Raw genomic sequence first — 11,003 nt, forward strand, 5'->3', positions numbered from 1 at the left:
GCAGCTTATCTGAGAAAATAGGCAAATGCTGACCTAGCCAGCCACTGTGTATCCATACTATATAGAAACAATATTTTATTGTAATGGATGTTGTCCCATCAAACCACCTGTTCACTTTACGATTGGACCCCTTTACCTACGCAGTCGGGGGGGGGGGGCATAGGGGAAAGGTATAGTCGTTATATGGGATGAAAATCCGAGGTCCCGTATGTATTTCATGCTTGCCCCCCTCCTCCAAAATTGGTAAAGAGAGAGAGAGAGAGAGAGAGAGAGAGAGATGGGGTTTAACGTCCACTCGAAACAAACTAGGTCATTTCGGGACTAACAAGTGGTTCAATTTTATTTCAATAATTCGCTTGCGCGTAGGGGTCTTTAGCAGTGGGAGGAAACCGGAGGACCCGGAGAAAACCCACGAGGTTGGACAGGCGACCCTACTCCTTGTCACGTACAAACGGGGATTCGAAACCACGCCAGTCGACTCAATGACAGACTTTATGATACAGCGCGCGCACGCTAACCATTCAGCCATCCCCCCCCCCCCCCATTGGTAAAGACTCCTACGCCCAAGTGCCCCCAAATGCCTTAGTTTGTGTTGAGTGGACGTTACACTCCATTTCTCTCCCTTTGCTTTCTAAAACACTTAATGATAGAGCCCCTGATACCTCTTCTCATTTGACGAGTTCACATAACTAACATCTGATATCACTTCTCATAGATTCACAAAGCTAACATCTGATATCACTTCTCGTTTAACGAGTTCAGATAGTTAACATCTGATATCACTTCTCATTTGATGGGTTCACATAGCTAACATCTGATATCACTTCTCATTTGACGAGTTCACATAGCTAACATCTGATATCACTTCTCATTTGATAGGTTAACATAGCTAACATCTGATATCACTTCTCATTTGATGGGTTCACATAGCTAACATCTGATATCACTTCTCATTTGACGAGTTCACATAGCTAACATCTGATATCACTTCTTATTTGACGAGTTCACATAGCTAACATCTGATATCACTTCTCATTTGATGAGTTCACATAGTTAACAATCTTCTTGTACCCACTGTTTTTAACCCACCGGGCTGACTATCATAAAACTAAGAAGTGCTTCGGATTCTGACAGCCAGGTTTAAACAATACTCCGTTCACACCTCATAACACCTCATACCACTTGTTGTAATGTTATGGTCGTAATAGCTCAGTGGACCGTCGATTGTCGTCATAAGTTTGATTCCCGTTTTGTTGCCTGAGGAACGTAAAAACTGCGGTCAGTGCTTTGGCGGAGAATTCTATTATGACTGGACCACAGACTGGAAACACGCCATGATTAAACCACATATTCTATTTCTTTTCGTTTTTTATAGTTCAAAATTTCGTTTTACTTGTCTTTACTTGTCTTTACTACAATAGGATCTGGAAGAGTTGTTATATAACCCGCGTTCTGGTTGATGTGAGGCATTAGCCATTAAACCGTCTGTTACACGGCGAGTTTATGGCGTGAGATGCACGGAACTGTGGATAAACCACTAGAAACGTCGAGGCTGATTGATTAATCAATGTCTGACGTCATAAGATCAAAAGCCGCTCGTATGACCCCTGACGCGACCCTCAAATCTTCATGTAGTGTAGGCCATCGAAAGTATAAAAAAAGCGAAACGAAATATAGATCTGTATTATAATCAGATTGCTTTAAACTTTGACTCAATGACAGACCTTTTTATGCAACGCGCACGCGTTAAACATTCGGCTACCCAACCCCTCTCTTCTCATTGACAAATTGTTTGCTTAAATATGTTTTTTAAGTTGAATACAAAAACTACGGTATTGCAACTCCGTAGCAACTCTAACAGCGACGGGCTTAAAGGAGCTACATCGGTAATATTTGGGACTTAGAAATATAATAATGCATGTAATAATGTAATATGAATGTATATAAACTGATTTACATTAAATCGTTCCTGTTTTACTGTAATTTCTAATCAGTTATGTTCGGCGAAATGCGCCAGAAGTCTCAATCCAATGGCAATCTCTAGCGTCTGCTTATTCCAGTCTACACCGATAGTATTTATTGCGTTTGACATGACTTGTGGAATATGTCTAGCCTCGTTCTTCGCTTCCCTTGTTACAAATGGCGCTGAAACGCATTCTGGTACACAATTCGTGTACCAGTGTTAAAATGTATATTTTGTCTTAAATAATGGATATGAGAAGCTCATCTTTTCCCGGTAAGATAACAACATCAATATTAATTTAAATTGACCAATAATTCGTGTTTTCAATGTGGAAGAATTTGGATGATACTGAGTTGGAGACTTAGCACCTTTAGCCCTGAGCACCCGTTTAAAGTACTAGCCTGTAACGCCTCTAACAGCCACGGGAGTAACCGTCGTTTCAATCATCCGAGAAGGTAACAAGATACAACTATTATTGAAGAATATTAACATAAAAGAATTAATAATTAAGTAGATTAAAATTTGTAAAGCCAACGGATTCTGATTTAAATCCATGATAAGAGGGGTACATATATTATTAAAGTTGGGAGTGAGGGGGGTATAAATATCATTAAAAAAGGGATTGCGGGTATAAATATGAATAACAATAGGATATAAACATCATAAAAAAAGGGATTGGGGGTACATTATTAATATAGGGATTGCGGGGGGAGGGGGTTATAAATGGAGGGTCTAGAGCACAAGTGATCTAACAACCAACTAAAATGGTTGGTAGTTAGATCACTTGTGCTCTAGACCCTCCAAATATAATCAAGATAAGGTTTGGGGGATATATCATTGAAAAAATGGATTGGATGATATAAATATTATCATATTATCAAAATTAGGATTGGGGGAGGGAGGATATAAACATGATTTAAATTAGCATTGGGTGGTGGTGGGGGTAGATAATTTTTAAACTTATCAGAACTAGGATATTGTGGGGTATAAATATTATTAGAATTAGAGGCGTTTTGGGTGTGGGGGGGGGGGGCGGTGTGGGTGGGTATGATTATCTTTAAAATGAGGATTGGGGGTGGGGATATAAATATAATTAAAATGAGGATTGGGAGATTATAAGTATGATTAAAATTGGAATATGGGGGTGGGGGTGTAATGGGTGTGGTGACGAAATACCGGAATTGAGGATTGGGGAGGGGGGGGGGGGGTATAAATATCATTAAATTTAGAATATTGGCCGGGGGTGGGGGGGAGTGGATTGTTATCGGTGTGGTGAAGAGATACAGGAATTGATACTATTTGTCGATGATTCCACGAAACAATCTACACGACTTTAAAACAACTTATAATCAACGTTGATCACAAGGAGATTTTGTAAGTGTGGAGTGTGAGGGAATGGAAGGAAAGGAACCACCAGGATCCTGGGTAATGAACAGTGGTGACGGTACTATAGGTTAGTGCTAAATGATAAGGCCAGCTCAATTTTCCGTCATAGGAAACGGGATGTACACAGAGCTAGCGATAATCCCAAACCTAATACACTCTCTGGATCTAGCTGTAATGCTTACTCTAACCATAACCTACAATCTCGCCCTAAAAATGTTTACATATCGGCGACATTGACAAAAATTGAGCTGGCCATAACAAATAGATTTTGCCCGGTTCTATATGGACCGGAAACCGATCCATGACGTCATCACAGCCATCTTGAAATTTTGGCGTCATAACGAGCGAGTGCTCGTATCTATGCCCTATTGTCCAAGGAACAACTAAACCAAATTTACATGTTGGTCATACTTGAGTTGAATGAGTCTTGGGGCTTTTTGAAGAGTGTCGCCTCCCCAAAACAACAACAACAATATAAGAGAGATAGAGAGAGAGAGAGAGAGAGAGAGAGGGGGGGGTATGGGGTTTAACGTCCACTCGACACAAATTATTGCATTTCGGGACTAACATATGGTTCAATTTTTTTCCATAATACGCTTGCGCGTAGGGATCTTTAGCAGTGGGAATGGAAACCACGCCAGTTGACTCAATGATAGACTTTATGATACAGCGCGCACGTGCTTACCATTCACCCCCCCCCCCCCAAAAAAAAAAAAAAACAACAAACAACTATGACCAGAACAACACGATGAAATGAAATGGGGTTTAACGTCCTACTGTTCTGCTCTGACTGAGCCAATGAAGACGGGCATACGCCAAACAGTGTGTTATAAGGGACATTTCGTCCGGACAGTGGTGCTACAGCCTACTCTTATATCGAATTCCTACTGCCAAGGGATCTTTAAGAAGGAGAGAGAGAGAGAGAGAGAGAGGGGGGGAGAGAGAGAGAGAGAGGTCATTTTGGGACTAACTTTTGGTTCAATAATTCGCTTGCGCGTAGAGGCCTTATAGTCCAGGAGCTAATGACAAAATAATATGGTCATCAGTTACAAAAGGTTTGATCCCCCAAATTGGTAGCAGGTGTTGGTAGGAGTAAAAATCAGTTGGTCAGATCGGGCACTGCTGGGGCGTATAGCCGCAGCAGCACCTTAAAGTAGCCCCCAGGGGGCCTAAAATTAGGTCATAAGTTACATGGCTGAAACTTTGTAGGGACAATGGTATCCATAGTCGGAGTAAATATTTCACAAATCTAACCAAAATTTCCGGGGCTTTCCCCAAGTCAGACCACGCCCAATATCGTCTCACGGGGCTAATAATATGGTCATCAGTTACATGGCTGAAACTTACCAGAAACGAAGATCCTCACTTGGTAAATACAATTTTCAAAAATCTAACCAAAAATTTGGGGGCTTTCCCCAAGTCAGATCGCTCTAAAGTATGTCCGACCACACCCTAAAAATGGGGCTTTTTATATGGTCATAAGTTACATGGCTGAAACCTACCAGAAACAAAGATCCATACTTGGTAAATACAATTTTCAAAAATCTAACCAAAACTTTGGGGGCTTTCCCCAAGTCAGATCGCCCTAAAGTATGTCCGACCACACCCTAAAAATGGGGCTTTTTATATGGTCATAAGTTACATGGCTGAAACTTACTGGAAACAAAGATCCATACTTGGAAAACATATTTTTCACAAATCTAACCAGAAATGTTGGGGCTTTCCTCAAGTCAGATCGTCCTAAAGCCCACCTGGCCACGCCCTAAAAGTGGGACTTTTTATATAGTCATCAGTTACATGGCTGAAACTTACCAGAAATATTGTTCCATGCATGAAAAATGTATTTTTCGAAAATCTAACCATAAATGTGGGGGCTTTCCCCAAGTCAGACAGGTCTTAAAATTGCAGCCCCACCCACCCCCTCTATATAAAGCTTATAATAATGTAATATCAATAATACATTGTTAAACCGCATCAAGATTCAAAATTATAGCACAAGAATAGAACAAATGTTTATTAGCTATGTGAAATCCTAAAATGAGCAATGGTATCAAGTGTTTTAGGAAGAGTAAGCATGTCATATCCCATTCACGACACCGCTTATGAATAGATAGTTAGGACTGATGTTAAATTTATGTCTTCAAACGTTCTGTATTCCATCACAACAACCCATTCAACAATGATTCAGAATGTTATTCAATATCTTATAACAAAGTGGACAATTTAAACAAATATTTCGAAGGTATTTATTGGATTAATAAGTTGCTTTGGTTTGAATTCGATAGTTTTTGCTGTTCCCGATCTTCGATAATGAATAACAACCTAATGGATTTTAAAAAATGTTAGTCAGTGATGAATTACTGAAATTATGAAATATATTTATAGTTCTAATACATATAACTTTAGTTATCCTTCCTCCTCATTGGTAAATATTTGTTACGCACAACATTTAAATGATTTAAAATAAGTGAGTAAGTGTGGCTGGGTGATGCCAATAGTTAATCTGTCACACTTTCATCGTCACTACAAGAATTGTTTGATTCGTCATCGGAGTCCTTGCTTTCTTGGTCACTATCTTCATCTATGAAAATACTCTCAACTGACACGGGAGCAACATCACTATCAAACCACTTTAATTCATACACCCCATCATCATTTCAAACCCACCCTCTATTCTTTGGATGGAAATTGGGGAGATTATTCTTTGAAGCATTTATCCAGACACTACAAATATAATTCGCTCTCTTGATTTTCAAAGTTAATACCTGTGAGCATGGCGGCAAAGGGCTTGCTTCTATACCTTTAATACCAGAAAGACATCCATTTTTAGGCATCCTATAGATACAACAAACAAATCCTTCAATAACTATTTACTCCAGAAGGAATGAATTCACTTTTACCAAGAGAAAACAAGGCAATTATTAGTGATTGATGGTCAGTCTCAACAAAATCCCGAATGCCTACTGTATCATGAAGAGTGTCTTTACCAGAAAGAATTTCAACAAATCTATCGTAGTTTTTAAAAGTAACCCAAGTTGATAGGTGTGGTGACACCATCATGCCAATGGGTGTTTCTTGGTTGCGCTCACTGGATGTAAATGTCAATTCTGTTTCGAGTTCCTCAATGCTATTGTAACTTTATGTATGTCCCAAACGATTAAGAATCTCAATAACCTTTTTACTGCCTTTAAGACTTTTCATTGAAAGACCCTGTTGTAGGTGTTTTGATGGCTTAGTCGCACCCCTGGTTAAAGAATAAATGACATGCTGACTAATGGAATTAATTCTCTTGACTTTGTTTTATCCACAATTAGAGTATGGACCAACTAGTAGATGTGTAAAGAAAGGGGAAACCATGTCTGGTACTGCTATTTCACCATTTATGATATGTTGTATGGTTAAATTTTCAGGCAGTTTCATTTTCTTCGTACTGAATATTTCTCATCGGAGTAAGAAAGTGACACTCTGAAGTTCTGAACTGTATGTTCAGTTTCGCTGGCGTTGTCAGATGCCTTGCGAACAGCGTCATCAACATTTAAACCTTTACTGAAGACAATATTACCACATCTTTTATTCCCACTGTCAATTGAAATATTCTCACCAAAGAATTTAACCAGCTTGTTCTGAAGATCGCTGAGCAAAATACCTAACTCTGTATAGTTTCCGCCACCAAATTCTAATAAACATGACTGATAGTATTGCAGTAATTTATTTAACAGGTAGACCTCTTGTTTTTCCCGAATAATGTCAGTCACAATACTACATAAAGCATCAAATGCTTTGGTATGTATATTCCTAGTATCATGTCATTCACTTTTATCATATGACCCGCTTACTTCTCGCATCTTTTCAACTCTGTGTTGATATTCTATTCTGCACATTGCATGATAATGAATGTTTTTGCCAATGAAATCTATATCTTGGATGTTCTTAAGCATATTTTCATCCTGAAGAATTGTTGCATATTCTTGAATATTTTTTTCGATTGTCTTTGTGAAACAGGTTATTACTGTCTGTTTGTGACCTTGATGTTTTCTGTTTGATTTACTGCAAAACCGGCAGACCTTCTCGAACACACCTGAACTGGATGCAGAAGTCAATGTTAAACATGATCTCATCAATTTTGGATTGGAATTTGGATTGACATTTTCTTGTACTTCATCATTCTGTTTCTTTTGAATTTTAGATATCTCTGTAAATCTTCTACATCATTCCATATGAAATCCTGTTAACTCATATACACAATTGGGGGCATAATTTCAGCATACTTCACACGTGACTTTTTACAGATTTCTAAAATTTTTGACAGTTTTGTAGAGTACCTTTCTTAAAAACAAGAATCGGCATCATTGCCAGAATGAAGAGAGCACCAGCCTTCGTACGATATGATGTATACCAGAATGAAATGAAATGAAATGGGGTTTAACGTCCTACTGTTTTGCTCCGAACTGGGCTAATGAAGACAGGCATACACCATGCAGTGTGCTATGAGGGAAATTTCGTCCGGACAGCGGCACTACGGCCTACTCTTATATCGAATTCCAACTGTCAAGGATCTTTTACGTGCACGCCAATGTGTACACGGGACCTCGGGTTTTTCGTATCATCCGAATGACTAGACAGCTGTCCTTGCCAGGCCCTCCGTCCTGCATCACTGACAAGGGGAATCGCGCCGGAAAATCTGGATGAACTTTCTCGGCCAATGCAGGGATCGAACACCCCCGACCTCCAGGCTAGCGAGCCAGCGCCTTACCCACCGTGATCCCCGTATACCAGAATAAAGAAGTAAGGATGGTTGATTTTTCTAACTTGACGTATTTGTATTTTTGTATGTATTTATCTACCGTAAACATGGACATATTTGTACTGGATCTACTCTAATTTATATACATGCTTATATATATTACTGCTTGACTTAATTCAGAATATTTGGAAATTTCAGTTATATTACCAATTGGATTGATTTTACCATCGTCTTTTTCAATTTCCATGTTGTATTAAGTTCTTAGACTTCAACTTGCAAAATGAATGAAATTTGTTCCGACTGTAAAAGTTACATACTTTTTGTGTGGAAGTGGTAGACTAACGCCACCTGGCCTATGTTACTCCCCGGTATGAGCTACCCCTATACCCCAAATTTCAGACTCGGAAATGACAACGTGAATGATGGATCAGTCGAGTAAATGACAGGAGTTTTCTAGTCGAATAATAAAGATAATGGCAACTCTGGTCATAGCATATCTGTTTATAATATATTTCATATAAATGTTTATACACGTATTTGAAAAATACATTTAGGTCTACGTGTAATGTTGCATGTATAAATTCGGAAATGTTTTGATCTCTTGAACTGTATTATTTAAAATACACGATTAACGTATTAAATTGTAAATAATGAATCAAGCCAAGACATGTATTAAATGTTTTATTGAATTGGAATAGAAACTGAAAACAGATTAACATCCTGTGTGAGATATTTCATTCAAATATTGTGAAAGGGTTGGTAATAAAATTAAAATTGTCATTGTGTCATTTTAATGACATTGAATCGTTCGATTCTGTTACGTAGTCGTCTCAACATATTGTTGTCATGGGTTACTTCTGCGAAACAACTCAATAGAAACGAGTAAAGTATTATAAACGAAATTATGTCTAAAGAGTTCTTCATGACATGTATTGACTGTAAGACACAAAGCGTACAGGATCTAAGTGTGATGTTAAAGGTCAACACGTAACTAGTGAACTGATAAATATTGTACAATTTATCTAAAGAGTACATTTATGAAAACGTGGTACTTTTCTGATATCTAGTTAAATTAACACTTACCCAGATCTTGGCATAAGCATGACTTAAAATGATCACGGCTAAAACACTTCCGTGTGCACGCGTTTATGTCTACTCTTGGCAAAATCGTTATAATATAAAAAAATCATGAAACAAGAATCAAAATGGCCGCCAATCGGGTCTCCAACGCCAATCCAACCTCCCAAGATATAATTTCAAAACATATTCTTACCTGCTGGTTCAAGTCGAACCGTTTCTGCTTTAATCATAATGTGATTCTGTAATGTAAGTATTTGAACAACATCGTAGCGCCGAACAATTAATGTTAATTAAGCATGATTTCAGAAAAATTGAACAGATTTGATAATAACATGCCGAAATTTTTTTCCTGACCGCGCCATATTATAAACATGAACTTCCGGTTTAAATTGTTGGAGTTTTTTTTAAGGAAACGAAATACTAATATTATACAGAGAAACAATATCGATGCTAAATTACATACATGGTATTATTTTTTTTATATAAATATTCACAAAACTGCGGTCTTGTATTCTATGTGACCATTAGCTTACATTTGTCAAACATATCACTGCTCCAAAATCATTTCAGCACGTTGTTAAATGTTAATGAGCGCTCAACAGACCTTTGATCTACCAGTTTATTGGGCCCAACTTTATTTTAACTACAGACATCTTAACACCAATTAGCATTCAAGTCTGTCTGGCTATATTGTCTGAGTAAAAAATACCTTTCTCTTACTTGTGGACCCCCGGATTAAGACTTTGTATGGAGTTCAAATTTAAAAAAAAAAATATTTGTTGACGGTACACATTACTTGTGTTAATTATATGGAAAAAACACAAGATTTGTGTTAATGCATTAAAAAGAACACAAGTTTGTGTTAATGCAATGCAAAACAACACATAATGTGTGTAGAATAATTTTCACACAAGTACTTGTGTTGAGATCCAACACAAGTTTTTTTTCAGTGTACTCTATGAGACACTGTAACTGAAGACTAATATACAATACATGTATACCTATAGAATATTATATTGTACAAACTATTTATATTATGAGATAAAAAAGTTCATTTTTGGTGGCACAGAGATAAGATAACCTGTTCTAATGATCACCATGGGAACTGCAAGACCCAAGTTATAAAACACATATTACAACACTGTTATTTCATTTCACACTTTTTAAAATGTAAATATGTTTAGATGATTTATATAGAGGTGGTGGGTGGGGATGCAATTCTAAGGCCCTTCTGACTTGTGGAAAGCCCCCACATTTATGGTTAGATTTTCGAAAATACATTTTTCATGCATGGAACAATATTTCTGGTAAGTTACAGCCATGTAACTGGTGTCCATATAAAAAGTCCCACTTTTAGGGCGTGGCCAGGTGGGCTTTAGGACGATCTGACTTGAGGAAAGCCCCAACATTTCTGGTTAGATTTGTGAAAAATATGTTTTCCAAGTATGGATCTTTGTTTCCAGTAAGTTTCAGCCATGTAACTTATGACCATATAAAAAAGCCCCATGTTTAGGGTGTGGTCGGACATACTTTAGAGTGGTCTGACTTGGGTAAAGCCCCCAAAATTTTGGTTAGATTTTTGAAAATTGTATTTACCAAGTATGGATCTTTGTTTCTGGTAAGTTTCAGCCATGTAACTTATGACCATATAAAAAGCCCCATTTTTAGAGTGTGGTCGGACATACTTTAGAGCGATCTGACTTGGGGAAAGCCCCCAAATTTTTGGTTAGATTTTTGAAACTTGTATTTACCAAGTGTGGATCTTCGTTTCTGGTAAGTTTCAGCCATGTAACTGATGACCATATTATTAGCCCTGTGTGGCGATATTGG

This window comes from Patella vulgata, chromosome 5 (genome assembly GCF_932274485.2).
Source record: "Patella vulgata chromosome 5, xgPatVulg1.2, whole genome shotgun sequence".
Classification (NCBI taxonomy): domain Eukaryota; kingdom Metazoa; phylum Mollusca; class Gastropoda; family Patellidae; genus Patella; species Patella vulgata.